Raw genomic sequence first — 12408 nt, forward strand, 5'->3', positions numbered from 1 at the left:
AAGTGCGTCCCCCGGTTGTGTGTGCGCGCCTGCCTCTCCAGAGCCTGCTGCAAATGTTTGCGTGACAGGCGTCCGAGAGCATGTAACCGGGCCCGCAGGTCAAGGACGTGTTGTACTTCACTTTTACTGGGGCTGGGCCCTGCCACCCACGCCTCCTGCACAATATCCAAGACCACCCAGGGAAGCTGGCACCTCCCGCACAGCAAACAACAGGGGGTCCAACAACTGGTCCCAGTGTCTGGGATCATTAGCAACAAATTTTGAAATCATATTTTTTAATGTTTTATTAAACCACTCCACCAAGCCATCCGTTTGGGGGTGGAAAATGCTGGTGCGAACTGGCTGAACTCCCAGCAGCTTATACAGGTTTATGAGTGCCCGTGACATAAATGTCGTGCCCTGGACCGAAAGGATTTACTTCGAGACGCCCACCCTTGTGAATACTTTAAACAGTGCCTCTGCCACCGTACGAGCCGACATATTCTGCAGGGGAATCGCCTCTGCGTACCGCATGGCACAATCGACAATCACTAATATGAAGCGAAAACCACATTCACTCCGCTCCAAGGGACCGACGAGGTCCATCCCCACCCGGTTGAACTGGACCTCCATGAGAGGAAGAGGACGCAGCGGTGCACGCAGGACAGCGGGCGGATTCACCCGCTGGCATTCCGGGCACGTGGCACACCATCGATGGACATTCCCCCCGAATACCTGGCCAATAAAACTGTGCTTGTAACTGCTATAATGTTTTATCCTGCCCGAGGTGTCCTGTCATGGGGTTCGTATGGGCTGTGTGGAACAACATTTCCCGGCGGCCATGAGGTACTAGCAGTTGGAGGGTTTCAGCCATAGTATTCAGGTCACAGTACACCCTGTAATACCGGTCATTTACCATGCAAAAGTACAGAGAGACAAATGGCTGTCCGGGGCGGACTGGCACGCCGACAATCTTCAGGACCTGCTAGCGTGCATGCCTAAGAGTGTCGTCTCACGACTGTTCGAGGGGCAAGTCTTACCTCCGCAAATCGCAAGACGATGGGGGGGGTCCACCACACCGGCTTCCGGACCAGCGGCTCCTGCTGTGGCCGGGAGGCACCGGGCCACAACTCCTGCATCATTCCCCTCCAGTTCTGCCTGCACAAGAGCCCTGTCTAAACCCTCCCAATCGGTCCCCAGAATTAGCGGAAATGATGGTTGCGGGTTGACGGCGGCCTGCACCCTATGTGTTTCCCCCCCACCCGGAACGTAATCCTCGTGGTAGGATACTGGTGCACATCCCCACGAACACACCGGACCTAACCCATGCAGTGTGTACATCATGCCCCGGCGAAACCAGGTTTTGATGGATCATCATTTGCTGACACCCAGAGTCCAACAAAGCCCGGCAGATACCTCCTCGGAACCTTACCGGAACTTGATATCGAGGAGCCGAACCGGAAGCAGTCGTGCCAGTGGTGTCATCTGCGGGGTTCACTGCACTGACATCCATGATGGGACACTCCCATTGGACGTAGGCCGGGTCTTCACACTGCCAGCACTCCGGTGGAAAATGAAGGGGCAATAAGGACGGAGGGGGCCATCGACAACAGAGGGGAGGTGAGTGGGGAGGGGTGGACCGCACAAGGGGAAGGACAAGTCGGGTGGGCTTCGGGGGGCGGACGAGGTTTGGGCCAGGACTCGCATGGCTTCGGGTTGTGAGGAGAGGACCCGATGGACAGTGGCGAGGGGGCTTCATAGGTCGCTGCCAGGTGATTTTCCTCCAAGCAGATGGCCTCTGCAAGGATCTCCGGCCGGTGGCACTAGAGCCAGTCTGTGGTGGCAGCCATGTCTCTCATGTTGCTCCAGGGCCACCTGTCCCACAGTCCGTTCCGGGTCCTAGCGTTCCAGCTGCAACCACCTCCGGGCGCAATCTAGGACCCACTACATGAACAGGAGGAGCCAGGCTGACTCCCCCCAGCGTAGACCACGCAGATGCTGGCGGTGTCTCTTCGGTGTCAAATCGACCCGTTACATGATGGCCTCACAGAACCGCCACCGCTGTGGAAACTTGCTGGGCCGTCGTCAGGGCCTTGCAGTGGGGTGAGTCGCAGGGTCCACTCCTCCGGGGTCACTGGCTAGGCAGGGTGGTCGGCGAGGACCGCCAGGGCCTCGACCTGAGCACGCCGTTCCACTAGCTGGGCTGTCAGAAGCAGGTCAAGCGACTCCTGTTGTTGCAGCTGCATCTGCTACAGGATGAACGCCAGACGATCGCTGTCCATGACGCTGAGAGAGGTCCTGGGTTTTGGCACCTCTGTAGCACAAACAACTCTGAAGACCGCAGGTGTGTTGCTTTCGTGCTCTGTTTGATTTGCTTTTCACATGAGACCAACACTATCCTCGATCATGAGGAAGGGAGAGGAGGAAAAGGGGGTACAGGGATCGGGTACTGGGGGGGCTTCTCTGGGGTTGTTCTCTTCTTATGTGCTTGTACATCTCTTTCTCTCCGTCTCTCCCTCTGTCTCCTCTCTTCACTGTTGACCACAGGGGGAGAAATAGGGTTCTCAATTAGCCTCAGCTGCAGTAACCCCGTCCCTGTTTCCATCCCCCTCCCTGTCTGCTTTGGCGTGCCACATATATATATTTAGCTCTTTGATGCTATGCTGTGTTCCCGTAGGACTGGGTACTTCCAGTTGCTCAGCACCCCTGCTTTTGCTGCGTTGTTGGTTTGTCCACCGCATCGCGCCTTTTTAGGGCAGATCGAAGCTTACATTCAAGAGTTTGCTCGATGCTGTTCCGTTCCATCTAGCACGCCATCCAGCGTCTTCAGGAAAGCTCTCTCCTCTGCAGGTGTTGGGAAACTTCCCTACACCCATACACTCACACTCATCTGCAAGGTGCTGTCTCTTTATGCCAAGCTTTATGCCAAGCTATACTCTCCTGGTGCAAGGAGACTCCACTCAACCTGCTCACCTACCTTAAGCGGAACCTTGCAGCTCTTCTCCGCATCTTCAAAAGAGCATGCTCCTTCCTGGGGTCCCTCTGGACACCCGTGCTTCATGGTGGGAGTGATCCCGATTTCCCCCGGCTCCTCTTTTGCTGGTCGCTATTTTATCACCCCGTCGGCTTTTTCTTTTGTGCCAATTTTCGTTTCTACGCATTTCAGATTCCACAGCTCTTCATTCCAGGGTTTTATGGATCTACCTCATCCCACTTCCAACATTCAAGTTGCTTCTGCCCTTGGAGCTACTGGGGACAGGGTCCTGGAAAAGGGCACTTTAATGACTGTGTACATCTTTCAATAGCAGTCTTGACAAAGCTAGAACAGTATGAGACAGCCTTCTGAACACTTGAGAGTTCCCTCCAGGGCACTCCGAGCTTCCCCACTACCCACAATTTTTAGGTTGGTCACCTGATGAACCTCCCAGAATCCCTCAGTGGCAAATGGAGCATCGATAACATTACAACCAATCAGAATGGGACACAGGACTTTGTATAGGAACGGACACTAACACCAACTATTTACATTATTCTACACAGCCACCCTCAGTGCCATTACAATAATTTCTGGATCTACTTTCCAGAGCCCTGGAACCTTTCCATACATCAAATTTATATTATATAAATGTTATAAATGCATAAATGTAAATTTATAGCATGTTAACATTTTTCTCTGTTAACATGTTTAATTTTGTTTCTTTTTTAGAAGGTACTGTCAACTTAACACAGTAAAGCATCTATCTATCTATCTATCTATCTATCCAGCTTAAGTTAAATGTTTACAGGGAGCAAATAAATATATTGGGGAGGTAATTTACAGAAATATAGAATCTTCGGCTGTATGTCATCTTCTCAAATTTGCCGTTACCTCCAGTTGGGTGTTGAAAAACTCACACACACATTTTCTGAACCACTTGTCCCATTTGGGGTCGCGGGGAACCGGAGCCTACCCGGCAACACAGGGCGTAAGGCCGGAAGGGGAGGGGACACACCCAGGACGGGACGCCAGTCCGTCGCAAGGCACCCCAAGCGGGACTTGAAACCCAAACCCACCGGAGAGTAGGACCTGGTCCAACCCACTGCGCCACTGCGCCACCACACCCCTCCTTGAAAAACTCTTGATGTGGAAAAGTTTTTATGCAGTTCAAAGCCACGGATTATTCCAGCTTAGCTTTAACTATAACAATTGTCTAACAAATTCTGCCTCTTATATTAAGAAATAGTATAAAACACAATTACTGTCACTTGTACACACACACACACACACATACATTTTCAGAACCGCTCGTCCCATACGGGGTCATGGGGAACCGGAGCCCAACCCAGCAACTGAGGGCAGGGGGGAGGGGACACACCCAGGACGGGACACCAGTCCGCCGCAAGGCACCCCAAGCGGGACTCGAACCCTAGACCCACTGGAGAGCAGGACCGTGGTCCAACCCACTGCACCGTCACTTGTACAATGAAAGTCTAACCATTTTAGCATTAAGTATCTATAATGTGCTATGTATGTAGGGGCATGTGTACATGTATGTGCACACATTTATAGTTCTTTTGTCATATCTGATCTCCTTCTCCCTCCAATCTACAGATCTACAGAACCCTGAAGTCACATTACACTGATTCCTGACAGCATGTAACTCAGCGAGGGAGCAAAGGATTCCAAGAAGAAAAAAACATCTGTGATGTTTCAGGTGAGTGTGTCAGCACTACTTAAAAAGTACCATTCATAAGTGGCAGAAGCACAGCCCAGTGTGTTTATTTCTCCTATTGAAGAACAATAAAAATATGTTCAATTTATGAACTTAATGTTCATAACTCAGTTTGTAACTCCAAAGTCATATTTACCATTTAATGTCAGTCAAGAAGTTCCATAATACAGACAGACACACACAAAATTTCTACAATCGCTTTTCCCGAACAGGGTCACGGTGAGCCGTAGCATAACCTGGCAACACAGGGCGCAGCCCTGAGGGGGGAGGGGATACACCCCGAGCGGGATGCCAGTCCGCTGCAAGGCAACACAAGCAGGACTTGAATCCCACAGAGCAGGTGCCAGCCAAACCCACTGCACCACCATGGCCCCCATGATACAACCCCCCCAACAGATAAATACATAATAAATAAAAATACACTGTAAAACCTCCACTAATTCTTCCATTATCAATAACTGCTTGCTCACTGCAGGGCTGTGACCATCTGGAGTTATCTATACTAGTAGCATAGGGGATGAGTCAGGGTAAGTGTAACACTTTATCAGCCTCACACTACATTAAAAATACAACTCGTTTAATATTACTGACTCTCCATACTTGCCTATCCTAGCTAAAAATTAATATGACATCTTCTCAACAACTTCCTGTCCAATGTTTTTCAGCTTCTGGCTACTTTCAACTTCATCTACAAATCAGTAAAAAGTTAATAATACAGATAAGATCCTCACCTTCTCTGTTATGGCCATTACCTGCTTTACAATACCCAGTCCAGGTAGTGGGTACACAACATTGGTCCCAGAATGCTGGTGTTCTCCAGGTTTTAGAGAATACAACTTGGGCAGGATGCCAGGCCATTGAAGGGCAGTCACACAGTCACTCACTCACACATACAAACAATGGAAAATTTAAACTCACCAGAACACCTGAAACACATGTCTTTAGAGCATGTTATGCAACAGTTTGAGACCATTTGAGAACTGAGAGCCTGCTGAAAACAAAACTTTCTTCAGCCTTTAAGCACCGGACTTGTTCATTATGAGCTAGATGAAGATCTACTGGTGCCAACCTTTATTCATTTAGTTGGTACTTTTCTCTAAAGCAACTTACAGTATTAATTTACCTACAATTACTTACCTATTTGTACAGCTGGGTACTTTCTACTAGAGCAATTCAAAGATTATTACCTTGCTCAAGGGTACCACAGCCAGAGGTGAGATTGAGACCTGTGATCTTTGGATCCAAAGGCAGCAGTGCTAACCACTATGCTACCTGTGTCCCCTTCTTAATTATTATTCTCCAGAAGAGTTTGGGCAGCTTAGCTCTATCAAGCATTTCTATTTCAGATTATCATTCTTCTGTTCATTACATAGCCCTGACAGGAGCACAAAACTGGTAAGAAAATTTAACTGGGCAACACTGCACAAGATTTATGTTGGTCCAAAATACCACTTTGTGACTACATTCATTTATTATATTATTAAACAAAGCTCTGGAATAGGTAACCTCTGTTCAGCTGTCGGCATTCCTTGGTGTTTATTATTCTGGATTCAAAGTTTGACATTGCATTGATACTACCCTCCTCAGGTGCTCTCCAGGTGGTTAGAGTGGTCTACCTGTCCTTGGTTCTCTTCCACCTCAACCTGTCTGCCTCATTAGACACTGTCAACCACTGGATTCTAGTCTCCTCTCTTGGACAGCTTGCTATCAAAGGAATCGCACTAGAATGGTTTGAGTCTATCAGGTAGATCTTACCAACTGATCTAATGCTGCTCTCGGTCATCCCCTCAGTATTTCTCAAATTGGTGTTGGTGCGGGGTCCCCTACTCTTTTCCATCTACGCCTCCTCCCTCAGCCCTCTTATTGCTTCTACACAGCAGTATACAGGACGCTTGTTATAACCTCTTCCAATCGGCAGGGGACAGTTCTGCATTTAGGATGCACAGACTATCCTTGTTAACCTCTCATAGACGTAACTGGAGTGATTGGAGCTTCATACATAGTATGAAAACTAATATACTGAACATTCAAGAGGTCAGTTTTGAGGTCTCCTTTCTGCAAAGTTCAAGCATCAGATTTAGTTTTGTATACTTTGTCTTCTTGTGCATCTCAAGTTTGGTAAAGTTCCATTTTGTGTGTTACTTGCTGATCTCTATCTTTATATTTTTTTCGCTCCTTTTGATGTCCTCTTATGTCTGTTGGTGTTTTGGCAAAGGTCTGAATTTTGTGGACCTACAAAGATTTGCCACATCATTTGCTACAGCTGAAGTTTTGGTGCTGGTCTGTAACCAAGAGGCTTAATTGAGGAAGAGGAACTACAGCTACAAGCAGTATTACAAACCAAGAGCTGGTTGTGATGATGTTATGGAGTAGCCTCCCTGTCAGAACTCTATTGTGCTTTAAGTCTCATGCTTTTTTGTTTTTGTTACAGTGTGATGGAAAAGTCAGGACATTTTCTGGATTCTGGTAAGTAGACTGGTGCTAATGGTAATACCGGAAGAAGAGCAGCAGCAGCTCACTCCCACACAACTGCATCCTTGAGAGTATAATAAATTACCAGTACAAACATCGACATGCACAAAAGTATATGTGTCCTCCTATGAAATAGCTATGTAGCTCACCAGGTGTTTCTTAGCCTTAACTTTATTTTCTGATATCTTCAGGTGTGCATGATTCTTCTTGGAAAAGCCATGTGAAAGTAGATATGGTGTCTACGGATGAAGACTCTAGAGCTTCATAGATGGAATGGATCAAGTTGAGAAGTTGGGATTCACTGGCTGTGATGTTTTATGGAGCCAATCCACTTAAGACGAGCTCTGGCAGGGAGCAGGCAGAGTCCATTAAGGAATGAGTCCAGAGAGGATGCTACACGCTCCCATGCCATCATAAATTAATTCCCAATCAAAACCACTGCGTTAGCTGATTGGGTTATCAGGCTGAAACCTAAGGCATTTTAAAATGTTTGAGGAGATGGGTTTTTCAGAGTGCAGCAGGTTTTTCAGAGTGCAGCAGTGAACAAAAGAAGGTGATGAGCAATTACTCAGCAGAACAGGAAATGCCTGCATCTACTAATTGGAGCCCATATTCATTCTTTTTTCACCAATCAAGCATATGTAACATTTTCAAATATTAAACTGTGTGAATAAATAGTAATTTACATAAATGGTCTGCCCACTGTTACCACAGCTTCCTGAATCTTTCATTAATCTTTGAAAAATGGGTGCGATCAGGGCATTTGACTATGATGATTAAAATATGCTTGAATCAGACCTACTGAATGATGCTTTAACTATGAGTCAGGCATTACAGTAGATCAGGAAATAAGCTTACAGTCACATTAATCCAGTGACTTTCCACTTAATGAACTAACTTGACTGGATAAATGAATTGCATATAAATGATAGATATATCTGATGAATTTACAACTACTGGATTGCATCAGCAGTTCCCTGTTTTGTAGTTAATAAAACTTAACTTCAGTATGGAAATGGATGTGGGGCTCTGAGAGATTTGTTTGAATTTTCCAGGTAAAAATCACCAGCCCTACCATTTCCAAACAGGTGCGAAAATACACACACACACACACATTTTCAGAACCGCTTGTCCCATACGGGGTCGCGGGGAACCGGAGCCTACCCGGCAACACAGGATGTAAGGCCGGAGGGGGAGGGGACACACCCAGGACGGGACACCAGTCCGTCGCAAGGCACCCCAAGCGGGACCCGAACCCCAGACCCACCGGAGAGCAGAACCGCGTCCAACCTGCTGCGCCAGGTGCGAAAATACTTTTACATTTATGGAGAGACAGTATGAGTTATGTCAGTTCACTGCTTTGAGTAAAGCTCTGTAGAAAGAACTGTTTGTTAAATGTTCCTTAAAGGACTAGCACTAGGATTTTTGGTGCCTCTAGGAAAGACTCAGTCCAAAACCCTTTAAATCTCTAAATTAATACAATACTGTAAAATAGTCTTAGGCCACACAAGAGAATTATATTTAAAGGAATTTATCTGGTTAGTAAGTATTTATTTGCTTTTGAAAACACTATTAGACATTAAAATAAGTATAAACATCAGTACATTAAAAAGTAACAAGAATTTCTTGTGCTGTTAAAAGAAGTCTGTACTGTGCATGGCCTTCCTTAGAAAGCAAAACTGAAGCACTTACTTTGGTGCACTGGTGTATAACTTTCCTGTGGTAAATCCTTCAACAATTCTTACAGGATGTGCCATAACTGTTCTTTTGACTTTTGCTGCTTTTTGTTCTTTTCCCTGTCCAAGTGATCCCTCACCTCTTCATATATGTTGAGGTCAGGGCTCGGAGTTGGCCAATCTAATACCCTTATCGTTCCGTGTGTTTTCAATGTGTTTGGAGTTGTTACCTTGTTGAAGTTTTTGTCAGTCAGTTATATTCCTAAAGGTAAAACATGTTCAGTCAAACTCTATATTTCTCAGTAGTCATCTTTCCATTGATTTTGACTGAGATTTCTATACCATTGACTGACATGTCCCCTCAGACCATTACAGCCACTGTGTTTCAGAGATGACTGTAGACATACATCAATGTAGTTCTTTCCAACTCTTATTCTGACAAACTCGGATCTTTGTGAACTAAACGTCAAATCTGATCTCATTGCCCCATAAGACTTTCAGCCTCTGGTTGGCGATTTATGCTTTATGAGTCATGTACTGCCATCTCTTATGCTTGTTGCCTTTCTGTAAGAATAGCTTCTTAATTGCTTAATTGCTTTGAAACACTGCTGTATAACTTTCCAGAAAAAACTATTCCTTTTAAAGACTTCTTTGCGCAGTCAAAGTGTGTATTTTGGTGCCAGATGAATCTGCCAGATGCTGAGCAAGCACTTTACTGGATTTCCTTCTGTCCTCTAAGGACAGTACTTAAGTGACCTTTAAGTATTTTTCATCAGTGGTAGACAGCTGTTCAGGGCTTGCACTACATTTTCTGTATTCATCTTACCTAGTTTCATCCAGTCTTTTTGCGACAGCTTGAACACCATATCTTGATTTTTATTTTTTTTAGCTGCAGTGTTGCTCACTGATTATAGCCTTTTTTGATGCAACTATAATTTTTAAGTCTATAGAACTGTGTTAACGGTCACATTTCCAAACCTCTCATTGAGGCACGCCTAGTATTTGTAGTTACCTTCAAATACAATCATTTATTTCTTAAATTACACCACTAGCACACCTGGTTCAGCTAATCTCACTACCTCATTAATTTCAATTAGGTGTGTTGGTGCTGGAATTTACTGGAATGAGTGTGGTGCCTTGAGGAGAGCATTCTGCCAGCCATCTCACAATGCATAAAAACATTTTTGGACAGTACAAGGAATAGTTTTTAATTCTTTATTCTATCAGTGTTTATTGTGTTTATTCCAATATATTTATGGGGTTGCCTAAGCACAGTACTGCAAAGACACAAATACACACATATATATGCGCCATCAAGTTAATAGTGACCACTTGTGTGTTTTTGCAGCAAGGGAGGAATGGAAGTAGTTTGCCATTGCCTTCTCCTGTGCATGTCTGGGGGGTGTGCAAACATGGAGAAAAACACGGACAATCTGAGCAGGATTCAAACCCCACACAAGCTTGATCGCTCAGGAGCTGTGAGGCCCTGGCTGTACTCATTGTGTCACTGCACCCCCATATACATGTATACACACAGTCATGAATCGCCTAATGATGTTTCACTTAACGACTGACCGCATATGTGACGGTGGTCCCGTAAGATTATAATGGAGCTGAAAAATTCTTTTTGAGTAGCAACGTTGTAACACAACATTTTACTCACGTGTTCGTGGTGGTGAAAAAAAAAAAAAAAACAAAAAGCGCATCAACAGAAGGAGAGATTTGCCTGCAGATACGTGACTATAGAGTAGTTAATTTGTCACATTTCATTATACGAGTAGCTGCATAAAGGTTTACTCGTTTTTCAAACAATTTTTGATCACAAAAGTAGTACATGAACATTTACATGTTTATCATGCACTTAAGAAATCAGGAGAGAAATGAGTACAAAAAAGGTGCATTTTGAGACCATTCTGAAATGTATACAGAGTTAGCAATTCTGAGTGATAAAGGGAGGTCATTCCACCATATCAAAGCCAGAACCAAAAACTTTTGCACTTTTTACATGTTCACTCTGGCATATCAATAACCAGTGTTTGCTTTGTTTTATTTTTCCTTTTGTGTAAAACTCTTTAATCTCATTAAGTCATCAGTTAGGCTTACTAAAAATTTATTTCTTGTTGAGCATTGTTTCTCTATGATGAGACCTGAGGAGGCCGGCTGGATGTAATACCAGCACTCCATGTTGACTGAAGCTGATGACTGCCTGCCATGATGGATGAGACATACCTATGCGAACTGGGACATCAAGTTATTAGCACTCAGCTACAATATTATTAATATGTAAATTATGTCTTTTTTAATCTAGAATGCCCAGGAGGGGTGAACAGCCACTGGCACTTGGATCCCCTGTTTTTTTTTCCTCCCTTGTCATTCGTTTAGGAGCTTTTTGTCCCTTTCCTCCGTGGTCAGTAGGCATACTTAACTTCAGTAACTGCATGGATACTGTAGTAATCTAATACATAGCCAGCTATCTATTTTCTCTTATCTATTTGTCTAATTCCTCTGTGCAGCACTTTGTGTCATTGCATGAGAAGAGCATTCTATAAATATAAACTGAACTGAATTGAATTTTTATTTTGGACCTTTTGTGCATGGGACCACCAGACAGGCAGAGGTGGAGGAGCATAGCAGTCTGGCTGGGGTGTAACAACTTATCAGGTCTTGTAGATATTGGGGAGCAGATCTGTTCATGGTTTTGTATTGAGTCTTGAATTTCGGCAGGGCAGCTATAATAAGCCAATGCAGAGAGACGAGGAGGGATGATACATGGTAACCCTTTGGCAGGTCAAACATAGCTCATGCAACAGCATTCTGTATCAGCTGGAGAGGTTTTATGGCAGAGGCCGGAAGGCCAGACAGGAGAGAGTTATTAGGCCAGGCAGGATTTCACCATGGCCTGGACCAGAGGTTGCGTACGGTCTGTTGTGAGATAGGGACAGGTTCTGCGGATGTTATAAAGCGTGTATCTGCAGATCCGTGTTGTGGCTTTAATGTGCTGAAAGAAAAACAGACTTGAGTTAATTATTACTCCCAGGCTCTTAGCCAAGGAGATAGGCAAAATGAGTAAGTTATCCAGTTTGATAGAGAGTTATTGACAGGAAGACGGACCAGCTGGGAGGTGAAGGATCTCTCTTTCGGAGAGCTTGAGTTGTAGGTGGTGATCAGACATCCAGGTAGAGATGTCCAAGAGGCAGGTGGTGATGCGCAAAGAAATATCTGTAGCTCCGGGCGGAAAGGAGAATAAGAAGAGAATATTGCCGGTGTAGCAGTAGTGGGAGAATTACATGCTGGAAATTAATCTTTTGGGCAAGGGTGTCGGATGCAAACGACCCTTTTCTACTCAGATATTACACATTTAGGGAATAAGAATGTGTATATTACATGACAGATTGGTTTAAAAATGCACACACATCAGCGGGTACTGTACTGCTGCAAGACACAGACACACAAGAAACCTGTAGATTGCTAGTTCAAGTCCCAATAAAACCCTTGTTGTGCCACTGAGCAAAATAGACTGCATTACTCCAGTTAAAAAAACTGTAAATATGGGAGGGAGTTTTGATTGC

The sequence above is a fragment of the Scleropages formosus genome, chromosome 25 (assembly GCF_900964775.1).
Source record: "Scleropages formosus chromosome 25, fSclFor1.1, whole genome shotgun sequence".
NCBI lineage: Eukaryota > Metazoa > Chordata > Actinopteri > Osteoglossiformes > Osteoglossidae > Scleropages > Scleropages formosus.